Genomic DNA, 22,079 nt, shown 5'->3' on the forward strand with positions numbered 1-22,079 from the left:
ATCGGAATTCAGCATAAGTGAAAACACTATCAGATCACAACCTTTTAATTGTATGTTGTTATGAGCTTGGTAAAGGAATTACTGAGTGAAAAGATACAGGATGATTTATTTGAGTCAGATGAGGCAGTGATCACAACAGGCTGCTGGCTGATGTGTATGAATCTGTAGGAGTCCCAACTACAGAAGAGAATGAGATATTTTTTAGTTTTAATTTCTCTGATGTCTTTTGAAAAGAAAAATACCTACACTTAAAGAAAAGGTACTTTTTGCAGAAAAAAAAAACAAACCCAAACCAACAATCAAACAAACTCTTTGCATACTGTGTGTTTTTCTCTTTGAAAAATTTCTTTATTGTCCCTTAACTGCTTTTCTCTTGTTTCCACAAGGTAAAAACAGAAGCAAAAGACAACCCACATAGATAACTATTTTATTTTATCATAATGATGGTGGACATTTTCAGCTTCTCTCAAAACATTGGAGTATTTGTTGGAGCTTATTATTTAAGAAAACAGTGCTGTTTCACTGAAACAGACAGCTGAATTTGTCATATAGATATTTATATTGATATGAACTACATTATGTTCTTGAATTTTCATTCAATAAATATAATGTTTTGCTTTACTGTCAGTTCCTCTTTCTCCCCCTTTTCTTTTCCTGCTTTAAATCTGTTCTCCCTTTCATGTTCCCATGCAAAATTGCCTAAAGAACATCCAAGCCATTAATGTGCACGTGGGTCTCAACTGAGCAGAATAAGCTGCCTGGTGTGCAGACAGACTTTTCAGCTCAAACATCTCAATTAAATCTCCTCTGTGATACTGTATGGTCCAGTCCTGAAGCCCTGGAGCACGTTCCCCATGCAGTGTCCTGCACAATGACCTTGTTTACCACAGCTGGGCCCAACTGCATTTCCCTTACAGTCCAATTGCTTCACAACTTCTGGGCTGGTGACACGCAGCTCTGGACTCACCTATTTCATGGGAAAGTATTTCAATTTTTCTCATGGAAAAAATTGCCACTTGGCCCAAGCATCCTGACTTCACCATACATCTGTCAGAATAATTTCCTTAAAAACTTGTTTTCTTGGTCAACAAGGTGAGAACACTGTCCTTTTTCTCTTTTTTTTTTTTCCCCAAAAAACTTAAATCCAATATATGTGAACAGTCAGAAACAAGACAGAACAATGGACTCTACATGGGCACAGCAGTTGCCTATAAATGACACTTATTCTGGGCAGAACAGATGACATGGCAGGCAGAAATGTTCAGATAAAACTATAAACAAACAATAAAAATCATTACTGCAATTTGAGAACCAGCTAGAGACTACTTGGACATAAATCACTTTGAACAGAAACACAAAGGAAATATTTCTGAAATGTTGGCTGGCAGCAATTTTAAAAGAGGTCTTTTTTTTTTTTTTTTAAGTGGAACATATGGAAAGGCATGACACTTCTGGCTAATATTTTTTTTTCCCCTGAAGATCACAATATTTTCATTCAACGCTGTGTTTTTTCTGCACATTAGAATGTGTATTTATGAGCAAAATAACAGCTAAAATCCTCATTACTCTTCATGATTTCACAATTATAGCTGCTGTACATGACCTTCCCAGCCACACTGTTGCTCTGATCTGCCGGTGCAGGAGTCCCCCATCACGACAGAGCCTCCTGAGTGTTCCTGCAAGGGTGTTTTGGGCAGGACATGGGCCTGGACGAGGGGCAGAACCATCTCCCAGAGACCTTGGGCTTTGGGAACTGTGAGAAGGAGTATTAAATGAAAGGCTGCCTATTGAGCTGGGGGCCAAATTCCCTATCTGGCTTCAGTTTTGAGACCCACCTGTCCTGCACTGTGTGCATCAGGCTGCTCACATGGCTGGGCCCAGATTGGATCTGCTCCAGGATGGCAGAAGCGCTGTCATCCAATAAAATGCTTTATGAAGCTCACGGTGGTGTTTTCTTCTGTGAGCCTCAGGCACAACACAGGCTTTTGTAAAGAAGTACAGGCCTGGGTCTTGCTGTGGTGGTCACTGAGGGGGAAGCAGGGGTTGGTGAGGAGCACAGGAGGGCAGTGTCTGGGTCACTCATGGCACAAGGGCATCGGACCTAAGCTGTTCACATCACAGAGCAATTAGAAACGCTATTCAGTAGCTGCAAGGAGACTTTTCTCTGATTGCCACGCTTTTCTCTGCTCCCTGATACTTCAGAGGGAGAGAGGGCAAAGCTACCTCCTCTCATCCATCCGCCCTTCTCCTGGTATTAGTGTGCAGGCAGGGACACCCCGATGGGGCCATACCCACAGCGGGGAGAAGATGGGACCCAGCACCCTTTGTCATGCAGGATGGCAAAGTTTCCTCTGACTTTCAGCCATGCCTAATATGGACAGCCCTGCTCTGTCACCAGCTTGCAGAAGGTGGGACGTTTGCCTTCAGGTGTTCCTGTAATACACCCAGTACCCTGCAGCACAATGACGCAAAGCCCAGAAAGGGCAGCCTTCATGTATTTGGTGAAATTAATGCTACGCTACAAAAAAGTCCCCATTCTAAGGTTGTGGCAATTCTTGACATTTCTTTAAAGTGAACTGCAATGCACACTGAACAATGTTCAGAGTCCTGCTGAGGCTTCAGTAACTTAATTATGCTTTATTCTTTCTAACCCACCCACATACATGCTTTACCAATTTGAACTTTTTATAGATCCTCCTAAAGTATTTTCTGCTGTGCTTTGCTCTTAACATCACACTTGTTTTTCTCACTCCAGTCCTTTCTCAAGTATGGGGTGCCTTCTTATGTCTGTGTAATGTTGTGCAAGATGGTTTCCATACCTCAGTGTGGAGCAGAGCTAAAAGGAAGAAGGAGAAATAGAATAACTTTACCTTGTCCCACACCTCTGTCTGATTTTTCTGTATAAAATATACAACACTGATTTAGGAGCTTTATTTCTCGCATGCCAATAAATTACTGGAAGCAGACATAAAAAATGCAAATGGAATCATACTTTAATGAAGACCGAGGTCCTTATAACTTAAGGAAATTGTTACAAAGCAAAACCCATGCTAACTGTACAATCAGGTTCAGGCATACACTCCTGAAAGTGTAAAGACAGGGTCTTGCTTACAGATGAAGTTCATATTCTCTGTGTTGGACACTATGATTAAATACATATATTAATATAATTAAGCAATATACAAGAATATTTCAAATGAAGCATCGAAAAAGCCATACCAACTTACCTTTCAAATCAGGAATAATTGGAACCATTTTGAGCCCTATTATTTTCAGCTGTTAGACAATAGCTGATTCCAATGGGATCTGTATCACTGAAAGCCTGTGCAGTGTTTTGCAATACAAAGTTCAGATCCATGTTAAGCTAATAATCTCATCTTCGAGAGCTTCTTACCCAGCTAAAATTCCCTTTTGTATTTAAGTAGTATCACAAATCCCTCATCAACTCAAAAACATATTCCCTAGAATAGCAATGAATTTCAGGACTAACAGCAAAACTTGGAGATTTGAAAATAAAATTATTGACTTGCATAGTTGATAATTGTCACAATCTTCCATAAGATTCTTGTGTTGAGTTGAGCTGATTATAAAATAAAAGGAATGCATTTCCTAGAAAAATGGAAAAGCTGTCCTAAAGAAATATGCTTTTCAGATCTAAAATACAAGGGTTGAATTCTATTTTCAAATCGAAATAATAAATGAATCAGATTTACATAACAAAGAGCAACATGCAAAAGGCATGTAGCTTTTCTGTTAAGGAAAATGATTTCTGGCAGTTTCACCACTTAAGATAAGGTGTGATGGAGACATGAGCAAATGTCTTGGCATCACTTGATGTGAGCTTGGAGCTCTGCCGAGCCACATTTCTAAAAGGATCACAGTTCAATTGGCACTCTGTTTAATCTTTAGCTAATTCATACATTGGAGCTCAGGCTTTCCCTTTGTATCATGATGTTACCAACACTAATGATTTTTCCACTTCAATGTGGCATAGAAAGTGGGGAATATTTGGGAAGCTATATCTACAGACAGAGTAATGCATATCTTCACTGGAAGTCATAGCAAGATGCTCATTTAGACTGGTCATGATAACGCAGTAGGAAATCAGTGTCTGTGAACAGCTTGGGCACAATAAAATAAAGCACAATCCATGTTCTCTCCACCTGCAGGCTTAAACCATTTTCACTGTACAGCACCATTTTCAGCATTGTACAAACCCATTTTCATTAGAGTTTACTGTATGCTGAGCTGAAGAATGTGACAGTAGATTCTGTTGGAGGTAGGCACTGAATGGAAGATGTGAATGTCCATTTCTGGTTATGTGCAGGTTTATGGAATTCTGAAGTCCATCCAGGACCACAGTGGGATGTGAGGAGGCCAAGCCTCAGAATTAGCTGTATGATACTGGATGGAATAATTTTTTCATACAGAGGGAATGAAGATGTTTTTAGAAATTACATTAGATTATTCTCTACAAAACAGGAAAGACTTGCCTCAGGCAACTGAATGAAGAAGCAATTGCCATTTTTATCCTTTCTTTTCCCTGAGGGGATATAGGCAATGAGTCAACTTTGATTGTCCCCTCAGTCCCATTGTCAGAGAGGCTGCCAAGTATATATTGGGTTCCCAAGGGCAAAAGGCCTTCAAGCAGATATTTGTGTACTTATCCCTGTGGCTAGTGCTGAAAATTAAAGACACATGATGTTCAAGCCCAAAACAACAAGCATAGCTTTCCAAAGATAACCAGCTGCTTCACTGGGAACTGCCAGAGCAAACAATTAGGAATAGAGCAAGGATATTCACGCGACCTGCTTTCTCCAGGACACTTTGGAATTCTCTGCCATGAGGAGAGACAATGTTGATATTTCAGAAAAGTGATGAGTGATTATTCATCGCTGGCTTTGTCCAGCTGGGGAGGTAAGGTTAAGTGTCCTTTTGGATGAAAAAATAGCTGAAGCTTCCTCAGACAGCAGGGCAACCTATGAAACATACATTGACTGAACATGAATTAAACTCTAAATGGGAAATTATCATTGAAGGCAAGCTGTTTAGGAGGTTAACCATCACTATCAAAACTCAGGGGACCTGACATGATATGTTTTATCAAATGGTTTTAGAAATGAAAGTGAAAGAGATGGACACAAGTTGCCAAATTCAGCCTCTTTCTGCTAAACTTCATGTGGGTGCAGAGACTATTTTGCTGGTGTGTTGCATGCATAACACCCCCATCACTGTCCTCACATTAAGAGAGGCAAACTGGAGTCAGCTGTGCTCAGGGGAATCACTCCTGAGGTAACACTGAGCACTGAACCTGTTACATAAAGCAAACCACCTCCTAAGCCAGCATGTAAAAGAACTCAGAAATTGACATTACGAGAATTCCCAAGAGTATAGTATTTCTGCATATCATCTTTTCACCCTCCAATGCACAATACTGGTCGTCTTCCAGGGAAAATCACTTTATCTCAGTACTTGATGGTATTGACTAAATCCTACAAAATTATATAATAACCACAGAGTTAAAAAAAAAAATGCACAGTTCTTCGCATATGTCAATGCCTTGGCAGAAATTGCAGAAAATGTTACAGAAGCAAGAACAAAACTATTTGTTGGTCACAGTTCCAAAATCCCATAAAAAGCGCTGCCAGAGAAACACCATTCAGGCTGAAAAATATGAGATTTCTAAAATGCAGTACTTAAAAGAGGCTAACAACAAATTAATTTGGTACCAGCTGCATAATCAGATGCTCAAATTCACATAAAGTTTTTTTACAATGGATGGCAAAGCATCAGGACCTGAACTTTGTCTAAACCTCATCTAACTCTTGACCTAGACAGTGACCAAATCCTTTCAAGGCATGACTTTCTACACAATTTCTAAACTCCCTGGTTCTATCTGGTTTGAACACTTCCATGGAAATAATCCTTTCTGCAAAGCTGTTAAATGCTGGTTTCTATTTCACTGAGTGCTACCTTATCACCCGAGTTGTACTGAGTGTTCCACTGTCAGTTTCAGAAAACTGTCTAGTCCTTGGAAATGAAAATTCTATCTCAGATCTTACCAGAATATTAGCAGAGGTACCTAAATGCAAATTAGGAGAATGTGCATCTCCAGATGTTCAGCAAAAACAGATTTTTAATTTATAGTCATTCAAATGTTGTTGGTTTGAAAAATCATCCAAGGAGTGAGTGCAACAATATTTATGTACCTTCAACAGAGCTAAAACACTGATCAAGTAAGCTATGGGAGATAAAGAGAGCAAAAATATAAAGGACGGGGGGGAAAAGAAATTGTTGTATCTATATTCATCTATTGCTAATTATTAATTTTATAGCTATAACTAGATGAATAAAAAGGAAAAAATGCAAGGAGAAAAATACATTATTTTTCTATATATACATATACATTTTTCGAAATATATATATATTCTAAATGTAAAAATACAGATACAAGCAGAGATCACTGAGGCGCTGATCTTCAGACCTTTTCCCAGATAATTTTAAAGGATCTCACATGAACTGCCCACAAGTGAAACTGCCAGCTTCACCTTCAATCAGTGCATATTTGAGCCAGGCTTTTACTGAAACAGTTCTGATTTATGATCAGAATCTTTCTTTGCTTTGCCTTTCTGCTAATAACATTTGGCACACTGCTGAGCTGCTCTGTGAAAAATACAGATATTAAATTACTAATGGGAGGGGAATGGTCAGTTCAACGGAACAACATAGATGCTTGAAAACCAAAAATTCTTCATAGGGGTTAGTGAGAAGGTGTTATTTTCTAAGTTAGTATTTTCAAGATAGCATTTCTTAAGATGAACTTTCTTAAATAGATTTTTTGGCAATTTAAAACACTCAGTATAATACCAAACCGGTTATCTCTTCTATTCTAGAGTAGCACCTTCTGAGTAACAGGGGAAAACCACGTTTTGTAAGGGATCTTTCCTGAGTTGTGCAGGCAGAGCTATAGATAAGTGCTGTATTTGAGAGCAGGCAGAGAATGATGGTTTCCAGTAAAGATTTCAAAAGCATTGAATCCACTTTAAGAAAACTTCTGAAACTTGGACTTTTCCTGTGAATATATGGTACACGTCTTAAAAATATAAACCCACATAACTCAATCAAAAGCACAAAATCAACAATAAAAAGCCATTCAGCAGGAGGAACACTGTTACTAGGATCTGTTTCTAGAAAATGAAAACCAGCTTTGCACTCTTTCTCTGCATGCTGAAGCATGCACTTTGGGTCCCTGTGTCTGAACACACTGCATTCTGGCAAGATGGCAAGAAGCCAATAAGATAAAACATCCCATGAGATCATATTTGGTAAATCAGAACTTTCCCAAAGAGTACTGGTAATACAACAGATCTAGAAATTAGTAAAAAATGTCAGCAGTTTCCATTTTAAAAGTTCAGCTTATCTTTAAACCTATTTATCATCATCTAATGTTATAGAAAATTTATAAAAGTTATAAATGCAACAATTAAAACAGTACTGAAGAAGTGGACTGGATAAGTAACCTGTTTAGGGACCTGGGTGACTAATGCATTAGCACTGAATGCAAATATAAAGGGATAGAATTCTGCTGGTGTTATACCACCATAAATCTGGAACAAACCTTCTGAGGCCCCTGGAAATTCTGAAATGTTAGTGGAATACAGCAGAGCTCAAAATCCATTCAAAATTACTGTAATGCCATAATTCCTTCAGAAACTACATGAGAATATATGTATTTACAGGCGCAAGAATTGCAAGATTACAGAGAGAAATTAATAAAAAGAATAAATTCTCTCAAAGGAAAAAAACCCCACAGATATTCCAGCTTGAACACTTTGGAGTTTTAAATAACAACAACTAACCAATTTTTTCATTTTCTTTCAGGCTGACAAGCAGGTTGTGCTCCTAAATTATCTCTGAATGCTATACTCAAAGGCTGTAAACAATGAAACCTAATTAAATTGGTTTGAAAAATGTCTGGTGAAATACTTATGATTAAATTATTTCATCTGTAGATTGGGGCAGCAAATTTCCCAGGGTTGTAAAAGTACCTGCATTATAACGTGGATCAAAGTATTTGCCATGTAAAATGAGAAACAGGCCAGCACAAAACTGACAGAATTAATTCACAGTATACACTTTTCCATCATAATAAATGCTGCTTCTGTGCACTGAGCCATCAGTAATCTTAATTCTTTTTCCTGTAAGTGCTACATCACTGGTTGGATCACTTTGTCCTTTCAGGGTTATTGTAGTTTAATTTGCCTTGTGCTTCACACTTCCTCTGTAATTTGCAGTTTAACACGTTTTTATGAAGATTCAACTACATTAAAATAAAAGTATTGTTATGTCTTCATAGTAAAAGCTCTTGAACCAAAGACCTTTAATCTCCTGTTGGCTACATACATTAAAATTCACAGTTTCTGTACTGCTTCAGAACATTGCTATGGTATTTCTGTGTCACCATAAATAAATGTTCCTTCATGGAAAATACTTAGTTAAGCTAATGATTTCTTATTTTTTTATTTAATCATCACTGTCACTGCAGAGCCTGAAATACATGATAAGGAAGCAACAAAAATTATGACAGCAGTGTCTATCCATAGTGCACTGAAAACAGCCCTTTAGATCCCGTGCAAACAGCTTGTGGAGTGAAGCAAAAAAAAAAATACTTCGCTCCCCATCCCTGAAAGGGGCTTTGAGAAACATGGTCTGGTGAAAGATGTCCCTGCACATGGCAGGAGCATTGGAACAAAATGATATTTAAGGTCCCTTCCAACAGAAATCATTCTGTGATTTATTGAAGTACAGCTTTAACTTGAGGTACACTACCTGCACGAGCCTGCACACAGGCTCACAAACCTCACTTTAAAGATAACAACAGGTTGTGAGACACCACACCTGAATTAACTGCTGCTTTCATAGCTTGGCAACCATTTGTTATGGCTGTTATGGTTGTTACCACTTGTACAAGCTTCTGCTGATTCTTAGACTTGCCAAGAATATCCCCTCTTCTGAATGAGAGAGACTTCCTGTTTAACACACCTTTAAAAGGCTGTGTTTACACCAGTTTTTGCCACTGTACAAACATTAAATGTAATTCCATAACATTAATTCCATATGTGCTTGCACCAAGCCCAGGGACCCAGAGATAACAGGGTTACATTAATTCACCTGCATGGCTCCTGACTTGGCATATGGAAAGAGCTGTCTGTAAAACAGGGACTACAACCTAGATTTCACCATACCTTTCATTATTAGTCAGAAACCTCTTTCTCTCCCTGTTTGTATGAACTGCACACAGAAAACTTGTTTTCTTCAAAGAAGAATCAAGGACCTCACTTCCCTGTTCATGCAGCAAATTACTGAGCTAGTCTTGAGCCTCCTCCACATTTTTGTTATTGGCTTTGTAGTTTGATTCTAATTGACATCGAAATGTTCACTAAAGATGAACTTGAAACTTAGTCTTGAAACTGACAGATCTGTTCCAATTTCTCCACTAGTTATGCAGAAAAAATTACTCTGAGTGTTGAACAGAAGCTCAGTTCCTCTTTTAGTTGAACTCCCTCTCTTTTCTTCGTCATTTGCTTTAACTATATGGAGCAGTACTCAATGAGTGAATGAGAGATAAAAAAAAAAAAAGTTTTGAAATTAAAAAACAAAAACAGTTTAAAATTAATTAAGGCCTAAAGCCTAAAATCACATTAGATATGATTTTCTGGATACAGAATCTCTCCAGACAGGATCCCTTCTCCTGACAGTGGTCCAGCAGCCATGGACTGATATTCCCCCAGCTAACTCTCCCAAGGCAGCTGCAGAGAAAAGTTAAAAACCTGTAAGAATCTGAGCATTTTTGCCAAGGCCTGAGTTTCCTCACAGACTGGGTGAAGGCAGAATCTCCTCTCCTGCAATGGCAATGGATTCTGAAGTTGCTCAGAGAACGAAAGGATCAAAGTATTAATCTAGGCTACCCCAGGAAGAAAGAGACTAAACTGAGAAGATGCCAGTCCCTCTCAAAATTTAGATCAGATTGAATGTCAGCATATTCATAGGACATGGCACCCTTTTACCTGTGATGATATATATTGAAAGTGCTCTCCCTTGCTGAAGCTTGAAAAACCCGAGGGTAGGTGCTTAAGAACACAACATGCAAATGCAAAAGCAAGTAGATCAAACCTAAAATAAGAAAGAACAGGCAATGTGAGTTTCTTTGAACCTGGTCTAGGCTGTAGGGTACTTTACTGTTATCTGAATGGGATCAGATATTGTTGGTATAGCAATATGCAAACATCAGCTCGCTATACATGCAGACAGTCTCTTTTACCAGTTAGTACAAATCACCACTTCCCCTCTATGACCTTTCTTAAACAGTCAGAAATTTAAAAGAGGAATTCCTTGCACAAGGAATTTTATACTAGATGAAAGAATAAAGAGGATTCATGCATTCATTCATTCCCATGTTAAATAGAAGGGCACAACAGAGATGATACAGCTGAAATTCTCCTTTGGTATTGTGATCTTTCTTGGGGAATTCAGTCATTTATTTTACTAAAATAAATCCAACTGTAAGTGTCCTGAGATATCCAGAAGTGAAGGAAACTACTCCTTCTGACTTAAAAAACTTAGAAATTTAAATCTGTCAATCAGTGCTATTATCTAACAATATTAGAGCTGCTCTCTCATGTTTTTCTCTCTAATAAACTACTGGAGGACCAGGTAAAAGAGCTTTGAAGAAGGCACTTGGAAAAGTCACTTTAACCAACAGTGAAACCCGAAGTTAGGTGCAATCCTGTGGACAAGGGCTCCCTCTGTGCAAGGACACTCCCTGTCACAGGACAGCAACAGTGTGCCACAATGAAAAGTACCAGCAGTGGGAGGAAACACATAAAACAAATTAGCCCTCCTTTTCGCCAGTAAATCCATCTGGTAACAGCTATTACCTGTCCAGTTTATACAATCTCTTCTCCAAAATCTTTGATGTCCAGAAGACTGGAAAATCCAATCGTGTCTGGGAAAAGAGGATAACAAAAATATTGAGAAAGTAATAAAAAACAGAAACAATTCTCTTACTGCAATACTTGCTGAGAAAGAAAGTTCTTCAGATCTGGTTAGTTCGCAAACTCTTTTATAAACCAGTCATGAATAGGGAAATTTACTATTCATGGCTGCAGAAATAAAATTTTAAAAAAGGACTTGCTTCTTTCAGCAATCTTGAGAACAATTATATATTTTCATTTGCTTTCCTAGGGACAAATACAAAATGAGAACCTTGATGGTTCCTCTGGAAGTCTGCAGTCTACAGCCAAGGCATAGTTCAGTGCGTTAGCCCAAGGACTTGACTCACCATTACATCAGCCATGGTGGAATGACACTTGTGCAATGAAGGTGGCAACGAGCTAAAAAAGTAAATGACGATATCTCTGGTTCTACTATATGGCCAAACTGGCCAAGAACCCCACAGTCTGGGAGGTCTGTGGTCAAGCACCAAAAGTGGAGCAGCTTGGCTGCTACCTGCCATGCCAGGACTTCCCAGCAGGAGAGATGACATCCCGAGGGAGGCACACCAAGCCCAACCCCTGCTGGCAATGACATAACTGCTCTCTTTGGCTGCTGAAAGCATCTCTTTGGGATTTGCTACCCATGGCATATGCCCCACAGTAGTTAAACGAGGAACCAGAGTCCTCTTGTGTCCCTTTTGCCCCAGACAAGAAGTTGCAGCGTTGCGCAAACCCGCCGTGCTCGGAGCATGCCAGCAGGATGTGGAGCGCTGCCGCTGCCCTGCTGGGTCAAGGGGCTGCCCAGGGCTGTGCTCAGCCAAGGCTTGGCCAGTGGAGTGGGAAACAAATGGCAGCACCTTCTGGGAAACAGGGAGGGGGCCATTCTCCAGGCACCTGTTGGAACTAGATTATAAGATTTAGGTTGGGAATGCCAATGTGCTTTTCCTGCACGGATCCTGCCGGTACAGCTGCGGTACCTAGCAGAGATTGCAAAACTTCGCACAGAGAAGACCACTCTGGCTGCTGTAAAATCAGAATAGTGCTTATACCAGATCAGATATGCAAAGTGAGAGAATATGAATTTTGAATATGAATTTTAAAGCTTTCTCTGTAGCACAATCTCATTCACCTACAGCTCCTGTGCACACAAATCTCTCCAAAAGGCACATCAGTTACATATCAGACAGTACCCTCAGAGCCTATTTTCTGTTTGGAGATTGCTCAGTGCAAACTCTTATTAGCTTATTTTTGTTTTAAACAACTGCGAAATGTCTCTCTGTTTTTGAGGGGGAGGAAGGTAGAAGGTGGGGGGGGAACGCCAATGTATTTTAGATTTTAAGTGAAAGAGCCCATCCAAAGTGCAAAATCTTTCAAAGACAGACTTACACAGTATGTGAATCTTAGTTGTGACTGCTCTCTATAACTTGTACCACACTCTGCCTCCTTCACCCTCTGACACATAACAAGAAAACTGGATTCAAAATGAGATTGCACCATGGTGAATTCATTCCTTGAATTGCATCGTAAGTTTCAGCAATGCACAGCGTGGGAACACGTCGATTAGCTCTCGCTTTGAAGAAATTGGATTTGCAAAGGTCAGCAGTGGCTCGGCCCATTTCTCAGCAGATCTTTGGCTTGCTTTTCATCCCGGGACTAGCAGGGAGGAGGTCAGAGAGGAATGACAAAAAGAGCGAGCTTTTTGAAGAGAGCCCAAAGAATCTGACTGTGCTCTCAGCAGTGTGGTTTCTTTTGCTCAAAGCTAATAGAAAGGTAGATTTTAAACCAAATTTGTGGGAATAACTTCCCGGTTTTACTTTACATATTAAAAAATTAATTGTTTTGGTAAGAAATGCTTTCCAATGTAACTTTTGGTCTGGCAAGAGCTGCCTGAAGCTAATCTGCAGAAAAGCTTGCTCACCCTCCCCCATCTCTCCCACTTTTTGTGCAAAAGAGTTCAGCCAGCCTGGAAAAGAGGTAGAAAGAGGCAAAGCTCAGCCTCCAGTGGAAGTGTGAAATCCAAGAAATATGTGCTCTGTATTTCTCCTCTGAAACATGTTTCCCAGTTGTTTAGTTTGCTCCTGTGCCAGTGCACTGAGACAGAGGTAGCTTCATTACCCTTTTCAGCCAGAAAATTCACAAAATATTTTGGCCACTCTCTGCACCTTATTAACAGAAACTGGACTTTCCTTCTGCTGCTGGCAGGGCAGGGTGCTGGGACTGTGTGATCAAGGCATTTCGGCGGCTGTCACCTAGGTTCTCCTAAGGCTGGCAGTGGAGGATTCCTCCTGGATCCTAAACTGGGGTTTGCTGTGGCCACTTACATTGGAAAGCCACAAAAAAGGGAAGGAGGTGTGGAGAAAAAGAAAAAGAGCAGGTTAGAAAATATTCCAAAAATACCAGCAATCTTGAGTTCCTTTACCTCTAAATATTAAACATTTTTGCAGAAATACAGAACTCACAGACTGAAACATATCTCCTAGAAAACTGGGAATAATGGTCTCATCCACTTTGCTAGTGTATTTTCTTTGGCAGCTCACTTTCTCTGGATTTAAAGCTTTGTGAAAGCTTGCAATGTGGGGAAAGAGGAGGCAGAATAACTCCAGCTGCTGTTGCAGCTCTCCTCAAACTGTAAAAATTTGCTTTTCCCTAGTCTTCCAACAAGCAAAATGGCATCATTCTGACATAAAAATATCATTTAGAAAGTATCCAAATCATAGACGGCCAAATCTTGATGCTCTGTTGGTTCCTATTAAGGAGCCAGTACTAATCCAGGTGAATTTTTCTTGTTATTAACTGAGCAATACCGACCTTTGCCCTTACTAATTTGACTCAGAAAATTCCCTCTGAGTCTGTCCCAGGAATGTCCAGAGGTCTGGCTGCTGCAGATGGTGCCAGCAGGAACACAGCAGAAATACTGCTGGAGGAGGGGATTTACAGCATGTGCAAAAGAGATGTAGAACAGAGTGTTTTAGGCAGATGAGGATGAAAAGGGCGTGGTTATTTTCAAACTGAAAGGCAAGTGATGTTTCTGTGACCTAAGAGGAAGTAATAAATGCTGGGTTTAGACTTTTTGTGAAGAAATGGTTTGTTCACCTGCTGCTTCACAGCTGCATCAGACTTCCACCAAAATCTGATCACCACCACCAAAAAGTGAGTCTACGGGAGCTGGGTAACAACTCTGCCAAGGAGATTGTGCCAGTTTCTCTCACAAGTGTTGTCGCCACAGATCCCTCCAGACCCTGGAATTTCTCATTACCCCACATGCCAGCAACTCTTTAGAATTGCCTTCACTTTCCAGCTACAGAGACAGAAGCAAGTAGGGGACCTGTAAGGTTCTGCAGCTAAGGAGATCTCTCTTCAGATACAGCACTTTGGTAAATATTAGATCCCATCTAGAGGTTGTGTTGAAGCATCCTTTCTAGGAATATAATTTTTAATTTGACAGATTTCCACAACATTTGGCCTGAAGAAGATTGTGATTTTTGGACATATACCTCATTTGCAAATTTTTATCTGAGTAGTTCAGGTAAATATACACCTAAACTGGGGAGTTTAGGTATTAGGACATGTATCTGGATTACCTGTGCACAGCTGTTCATGGTCAGCCATCAAATCCCAGATCCTGCTTCTTTTCTCTATTTAGCATCCTCTTGTCTCTGTTTTCATTTTAACACTCTTTTATGTGTGATGTTTCTGTCAACACTTACTTCAATATCGTTCAGTGGAGAGAAGCGTCCTTGTCACACCTTTCACATACGAATAAGCTTCGTAACTGAAAACACAAGTACGAGGTTTAGCTTTGTTTTTTGCAAAAACAAACCAAAGAAAGTCAGGAGGTTAAACAGCTACAGTTGAGGGCACCTTGCTGTGCTGCAATAAAAAAAATAAAAGATCGGTCTGAACACATATTTTTTATTAAAAAAGAATGAACATAAATTACAGCTGCTGACCATGTAGCCATTCTTTTTATGAGGTGTTTCCCTATACCCATATATGATTTCCACATATAAATTCCCTGTTGGACTGAAAACTCCTCTCATGAAACTGGTGCTTTTCTTAATAAATTGTCCACAGAATCAGTATTTCATTTCGGATGTAAAAAGTTCATTAGGGAAAAAAAGCATCCCCATGTTCTGGTGGAAAGCAATACCAGACATTATTCAGGCTAAAAAAAGATCTGCCTGCAGATTGTGTAGCATTTTTCCTCTGCTTTTCTATTTAATTATTTTCCATCATTTAATAAAATCCAATATAACATAGCATACTATAACGGTGCCTGCAGTAACAACCATTTAGTCCAGAGCAGAAAAAAGGCAAATCTGTTCCATTGAGGATTTCAGCATTTTGAGTTTTGTTTCCTTTAAAGCTTTTTTGGAGTAGGGCACCTAGCTCTGAAACAGTGCAAGCACAGAAACTCTAAAGTCCTCTGCTTTGCAAGAGCTTGTTTTATGGAATACTCTCAAACCATGCAGTGTGGAAGCCTGGAAATGGCTCCAGGTCTGCATACTGAGGGCTTCTTAACAGAGAAAATCACTTCAACCAGAATCAGATGTTCCATATGGGGTGCTCAGCTGTAAATCTGAGAAAGCACTAAAAATACAAAATTGTAAAAAATGTCCCCAGAGCACACATGAAAATCCACATTGATGATTACCTTTGTTACTCCATGCAGAAAAGAGGCAATGCTGAACTAAACCGGATGGCCATGGATTCAGGGTCATCTGCTGCTGCTCTTACTCTGGAACTGCAGCTGTCTGCTCATGAAACCAGTGAATTCAGCAGAGACTGGGTGAAGAATGTGCTCCTAAGAGATTCCCCCTTCTCAAGAAAAACGCTCAGTTTGACAAAGTGCTGGATGTGCGTCAGAACCTGACAGAACGGGAACATTTTTAGCAACTCTTTGCTGAACCAGTGCGGCAGAGTGTGGTCTCCAAAAGCACAGTTGCTTTCATTCCCATAATTTACTTTCCCATAATTGTCTTTTTCAAAACCTTCCCTAATTAAGCTTAATTGCCATGCAGTCACACATTAGTGCAACATTCTGTCCACTTATGGACCACCCATAAAATCCTTCATAGCATTAATCCTGGAAAGTGGCAGGCCGCTTGTTTTGTTTTGTTTTCTTATGTGCATAAGTGCCTATAATGCACAGCAATGGCTTTTTAGAACTGATACTTGACTGATTATCATGAAAAGTTTCTTAGTTTATGTCAGAAGATCAGAGAGGTCAGAAGGGTGTTTGTGTTTTGGGAAAAACAAGCATTTATGATGATTCTAAAAACTCTGGTGCAGAACTCAGGCCTGGAAATTCCCACCTCTTTGTTATACTTAACTCCTTCTTAGGACAGTTATGAGTTAGATCATAACAACTTGAATACCTTAAGCCCTTGTGAGTCTGTCAGGTTCTCTGCCTCACTTAAGTCTTCAGTGAGTCTTCATCCCAAAAGCAGTGATCCCATGACCACATGCAACCCATGCAAACTATCTTTTTTAAAATATGGACAAAAGTCTAGTCTGGAGGATGCTTCTAAATAGTTTATAGGAGCTGAAACGTAACAGAATATTTAGAAATAGTAAAATAAAATAACAACACAGAGGGATGTCAGCTGAAATATTCTTTCAAGCATCTGATTATTCTTTATAATTGCAGTTTATCTGAGTGCAGTAACTCCCATAATATAGAAGTCAAGAAGACTCTTGAACTTCTAGGATGCTGAAGCAAAAGCTGCAAGTAACAGGTACCTCAGAAGAGTGTTGGGTGGGCTGAAAATTCACACAACTAGAAGGACAACAAACCTAAAAACAAGAAGGAAGTAGTGTTAGAGAATAAAATCAAAACTTCTGTAGCAAAGAGACAATACCATAACTTACAGCAGAGAGATATAACATGAGGGAATTTCAGCCTCACTCACTTTGGTGAGTGACTCAGGGCGTTGGAGATCACACCTGAGGACTAAACTTCATTTACCATTTGCAGTGACATGGTTTCTGGGCACTGGGGGATAGTGCCAATATTTTTGCCACTGCTAGAAATGAAAAAAGAAAGAGAAAGGGAAGAACAAAATTTAGGTCCAAGTAAACATTTCTAAATTATTAGTAAATTATTAAGTTACATCTAGTCCCTTCCAAAGGTTTCAAGCTTTGTAGGATGTATATATTGGAAAGGGAAAATGAAAGGAGAAATACTAAGAACGCTCTAAACAGCAAGGCTTTGTTGCCTATATAACTTACTAGATAAGTTTGTCCAACATACACACTACTGGAGATGCATATTCTGTGACAAAAGTAGGGCTCTTACATTATGCCTGTGAGACAAAAGTAAAATAGAGAACAGGACATAAATTATTGTCTATGAGTCCAGAGGCAAGTTCTGGTGATGATTTAATATTTTAATGTCAGGGAAAATCATTCCTTTCTGTCACACCTTTATGAATTTCAAAACTAAGCAAAAATGCCCCCTACTTATAGCTTAATTGATTACTATAAAAATTAAAATATATATTTTTTATTTTTTCATAAAAGCTAGAAGATTTCAAGTAATGCAAAATTTCTTCAAAGTTTCTTTCATAAAAGCCCCCCACACAAACCCTCCTTGTTATCTAAATTGATACTATCTTTGTCCCTTATTTACTGCCCAGCCCTAGCATTTTCTGAGTGGCAACAGCACAAGGCAAGCACTCATGGGCAAAGTAAAGTGACAAGCAAGCTAGCAAAACAGAGGCAAGAAAATGAAAAGTGTGTACTTGCTTTGAAAATTCTGCTGCAAGGTACTGAGGGTATCTCAGCTGCATTGAGTTAGTCCTACAATTAATCAGTCATTACAGAAGAAATCTGACAATTATTAAAAGAGAACCACACAACTCAGAAAAGCTGGGATAAATTAACATCCTGCAATCCTACTGACATCACCAGCATCACTGTCAAGGAGAAATTGGTGTTGTTCTTTTGTTCTGTTGAGTGGGAGTAATTTGTTAAATTTCAAATTCTCTTCCAAACATTAACATATCTAGATGACATAATTGTAGTAGTCCTGGAGACTACCAGACAAGGGGGGCAGGATGGTTGGGTATGGGGCTTCTGCACTTCAGGCCCTCGGTGTCTGGCGTGCAGCTTAATCCAGGGGTATGAGGGGTATAAGCAGCAGGGTTAGGATATGTGTTATATATGTAAGGATATGTGTGTTGTGGAATGTCTTTGTGGGTATTTACTCAGAGAAAACATGGCGCCACCTCAGTGATTGTTTCTGTGCATCTTTCTACTTGCTTTCTAAAATAAACAAAATAGCCAATCTCTAAAAATACTGACTATTAAAAGTACACAGTTCCTTAGGGAAACAAGGTTTCAACATAATTGTGTCATATGAATGTTTGCCTGTCATCTGTTTGCTCTTTCCCCCCCAGTTTTAACTCCCTTTTACAGAAGGGCAGAGGTCTCAGTGAGTCAAGTTCTGACAAGTCCCATGCAAATTTGGGACAGCTGATGGCTGCACACACAGCAGTGCTACCCTGGCCACGGACACAGAGCTCCCTGCCAGGTGCTGCAGGCACGAAGGATGGGCAGGTGGAAGAGAGCTGGGAAGCAGACAGTGAGGCAGGAGAGACAGAAATCCATAGGAAATGAGTCCTCTTTAGCTTGGCTGCCTGTGGGCCAACTTATTACTGATATATATAACGTTTTTCCTCTCCGTTCTTGAGTTCTACTGAAAATTATTTTTCTCGCCAGTGATGCTTTCCAGGAACAGGCTGAAGTCCTTGCTTCAAAACTTCTGACAGTATCATTTATTTGCTGAACAAGGGGGCACAGCAAACAAGTTTTTTTTTTTATGTTTTGCTTTAACCTTGCTGATGCCTTTTCAGTGAACTATGAGCCAAATTCCTTATTTCACTGCTTTAACAAGTGTGTAGATACTGACATCTCCAATCCCATTTCCCCAGGTCAAGGTCATGTTTCATTAGAGACCAACTGAACCTGCAGAACTCTGCTTTCTCATAAATGCTGGACTCACTGACCTTAGTGGGAGAGCATGTGAGCATTGGGGGTTTGGTACCCACCTGTGTATGTAATGTACGTACTTATATTTAATTCAGAGATGCAGCTATCCTGATGGTTATAATTCTGTCCAATAGAATGAAATAGTCAATACAGAGCTTGTTCCTATAGACTCAGTTTGAATGTGGTAAATCAAATGAAGTCAGTACTCCCGAGAGTAACAGAAATCCAGAGACACCAACAAATCATGATTAAAAGTGCAGGAAGTCACATTAGGGAATGATTGCAGCTTTCCTACTTTGTTTTGCCTAATAAATATTTAATTTCTGCTACAGGCAGAAAGAAGAATAAGTTGAGGCTTACAAAAAGCATTTGTCCTAATGAAAGTATTTTGTTTGCTAATAGTATTACCACCCAGTGAATAACAAAAGAACTGTGAACTCCATTGATTTAAAGAAACCCCAGAACTATTCAGAAAACCAAATATATATTTAGAGCCCTAGGAAACAAACATCAGATACACCCTAGGAGAGTAACACACATTCATGATTATATACAACGATACCATTTCATGGATTGTCTGGATGAAAATAATTTTGTATTGTCCACATCCAGTCCCTGTGATCTGAATACAGGCAAACCTGAGAAATCTAGTCCAGACAAAAAGCTGCACCTTTTCACCTGGAAGGAAATAATAAATTCTCTCATCACTCAGCCACTGTGTTTGTAGGGTAGTTTGGATGTCCCTGGTGCAGACAGCAGGCAGGAGAAGACTTCTCACTGCCCACCCTTGCACCCTCCCAGGCAGTTGTGGGAGCCCAGAGCTCACCTCTGCACTCTGCCACTGATGGCATCTAGGTAAAGGAAAAATTACTGACATGAACTGATTAACTGTCAGTGCTTCCCACAACATCTTTAGATTTATGCTGTGGCTGTAATGCAAATCTTTGATTTAGAGTAAGGTGCCACATGTTCAGTAACAGACATCCTGCATCATCTATCCAAAACTTTAGTTTTGGAAAGATGACCTCAAAACTAAAGTTTGAGTTAGCTTTAACAGCAGAGAGAGGATTTCTGCCATTGCTTGTGCTCAAGCAGCCAGGAGGAGTTACACTCACTGAAGGCAAATCCTAGCTGATGCAGTTTCTGACACAACTGAAATGTTTGCTTCCTCTGTGTTTCCTAAAAACCTGACATCAAGAAATAATTCCTACCTTGTAATAATAAGAAAGAAGATTGATGCTGCTGTAGTTTAGGAAAAAATAAACTTTGATGACCTACTTCTGATTCTGTGTCAGAACTGCTGTAATGGTTTGCATGCCGACCTTATTGTAATGGTTTATACCACTGCCTAGGAAAAATCTACTGCAGCAGTGTACTTATTCATGATGAAAATTCCACATGAGTAACACTTGGGAGTGTTAGAACCAGCCTGTATGCATATGCACTTAGATTACAAATTTTAAAAACAAAATTAATAAAGAAACACCCCGGTAACTCTGTCTTGACCTTAATAAGCAGAGGAGTATCACCAGTTTAGAAGTGTATAACTTTCATATCTAAATATATATGTGTCTCTGTATAAATATTAATCGGAAAAATTTTATCTGCTTCAAGAATGTAAAAAAAAAAAAAAAAAAAAAAAAAAAAGAAGATATTCAAGGAGCAGCTCTTTGGCCTTTAGGTAGACTTCAACAGTTAAAACTAGCCCAGAATCCAGAACAACACCACAACCCCCACAAAAACAACAGTTATTCTTTGTGCTGAAGGCATTGCCCAACTTCCCAGCACTAATCCTGGGCTGTCAGTGCAGCAAAGGGCAGCGGAGCCGGGCGCAACCGGACTGCCTGGGTAGCCCCGGGCACAGAGCTCGGCCCTGGGCACAACCTGGGCACAGAGCTTGGCCCTGGGCACAGTCTGGGCACAGAGCTCGGCCCTGGGCACAGCCTGAGCACAGCCTGGGCACAGCCCAGGGCAGCGCTGGGCCCAGCCTTCCCTGCAGGGCAAACCGCAGCAGCAGCTGCTCTGCGCGGTTTCACTCGCGGCAAGGCCGAGCTACAGAAACAGCCGGCTCTGTTTTGGGAAGGAACAGACTGTGGGAACTGTTCTGTCGCTTTTATTCGCGCTGAGCAGGCCAGTTCCCCCAGGCAGACCCAAACACTTGCATGAACTTTGTATAAATAAGGTTATAAAGCTACTAATGTTCTTTAACTATGAAGAGATAATACCAACCGTGAAACCTGAGCGGCTTTTTCTTGTCTCCTGCACATATGAAAGATGGCATTAAAAGAGATTAGTTTAAACCACTTGCAATTTCCTTTATGCAATAAAAGATTTTCTTTGCTTGGAATTTTCCTATTTATGGTGTGTATTTGGACTCAGTATAGCATAATACTTTCCTCAGTATCCCTGCTTTTAATGATGCTCACAGCATTTGAGCCATTCATCAAATCTGACAACTGAAACAGCTAGGAGTTAATGGGAGCATGAGCAGTTTGACAAACACAGTCTATTTGACAAGGCTGAGGTCAGGACTAAAAGAACTGCTCTTGGTTAAATAAATAGAAAAGCAACAAAGTAAAGCAAAATCTCTGCAGCCATTTATCAACTTTAAAAGCCTTTTGTTATAAAAAACACTAAGTGAAGCTGCACACAGAGATGAGAATTAAAAGGGGTTGGGAGAATTCAGCTGGCTTCTCTTTTAGGTGAAATTAAAAAGCTCAGTTAAAACTGAAGGATTATGTCCATAAAACTGACACACAGCTACATAATACCTAAACCTACACTTTAGAGCTGCCTGCTTCTGAACTGACTCACTTTTTTTAAATCACCCAGGCTTTTCCTAAATAACAGATTGATTTGGCACTGAAAGTAGAACAGTGTCACAAGAGACGACTTTGCTGACATCTGCAAAGCTGGAGAGCTCTGTATAGGCATGCTCAAAGGCACAGCTGAGACTCCATCCTTCCATTGCTGCTTGGATAACGAATTTACCTGATAGCAGCCTGTGCAAGGGGCCTTTCAGAGAGCCTGCAAAGTAACACAGCTTTGCATTTAGGCACAATATTGCCTGTAGGAAATTCCTGGATGTCAAAT

At 39.8% G+C, this 22,079-nt stretch overlaps 1 long non-coding RNA gene across 1 annotated transcript; it reads right to left on the reverse strand.

Moving 5' to 3' along the window:
• Window positions 1-326: 326 nt before the first annotated feature.
• On the reverse strand, window positions 327-20,667 carry LOC115494509 (uncharacterized). The gene is made up of 4 exons (XR_012055306.1): window positions 15,649-20,667; window positions 14,702-14,766; window positions 10,938-13,310; window positions 327-10,173 (listed from the first exon to the last, which is right to left on the reverse strand). It is a non-coding gene; the product is annotated as an uncharacterized lncRNA (long non-coding RNA).
• Between the last annotated feature and the right edge of the window lie 1,412 nt (window positions 20,668-22,079).

This window comes from Taeniopygia guttata, chromosome 3 (genome assembly GCF_048771995.1).
Source record: "Taeniopygia guttata chromosome 3, bTaeGut7.mat, whole genome shotgun sequence".
Taxonomy (NCBI): domain Eukaryota; kingdom Metazoa; phylum Chordata; class Aves; order Passeriformes; family Estrildidae; genus Taeniopygia; species Taeniopygia guttata.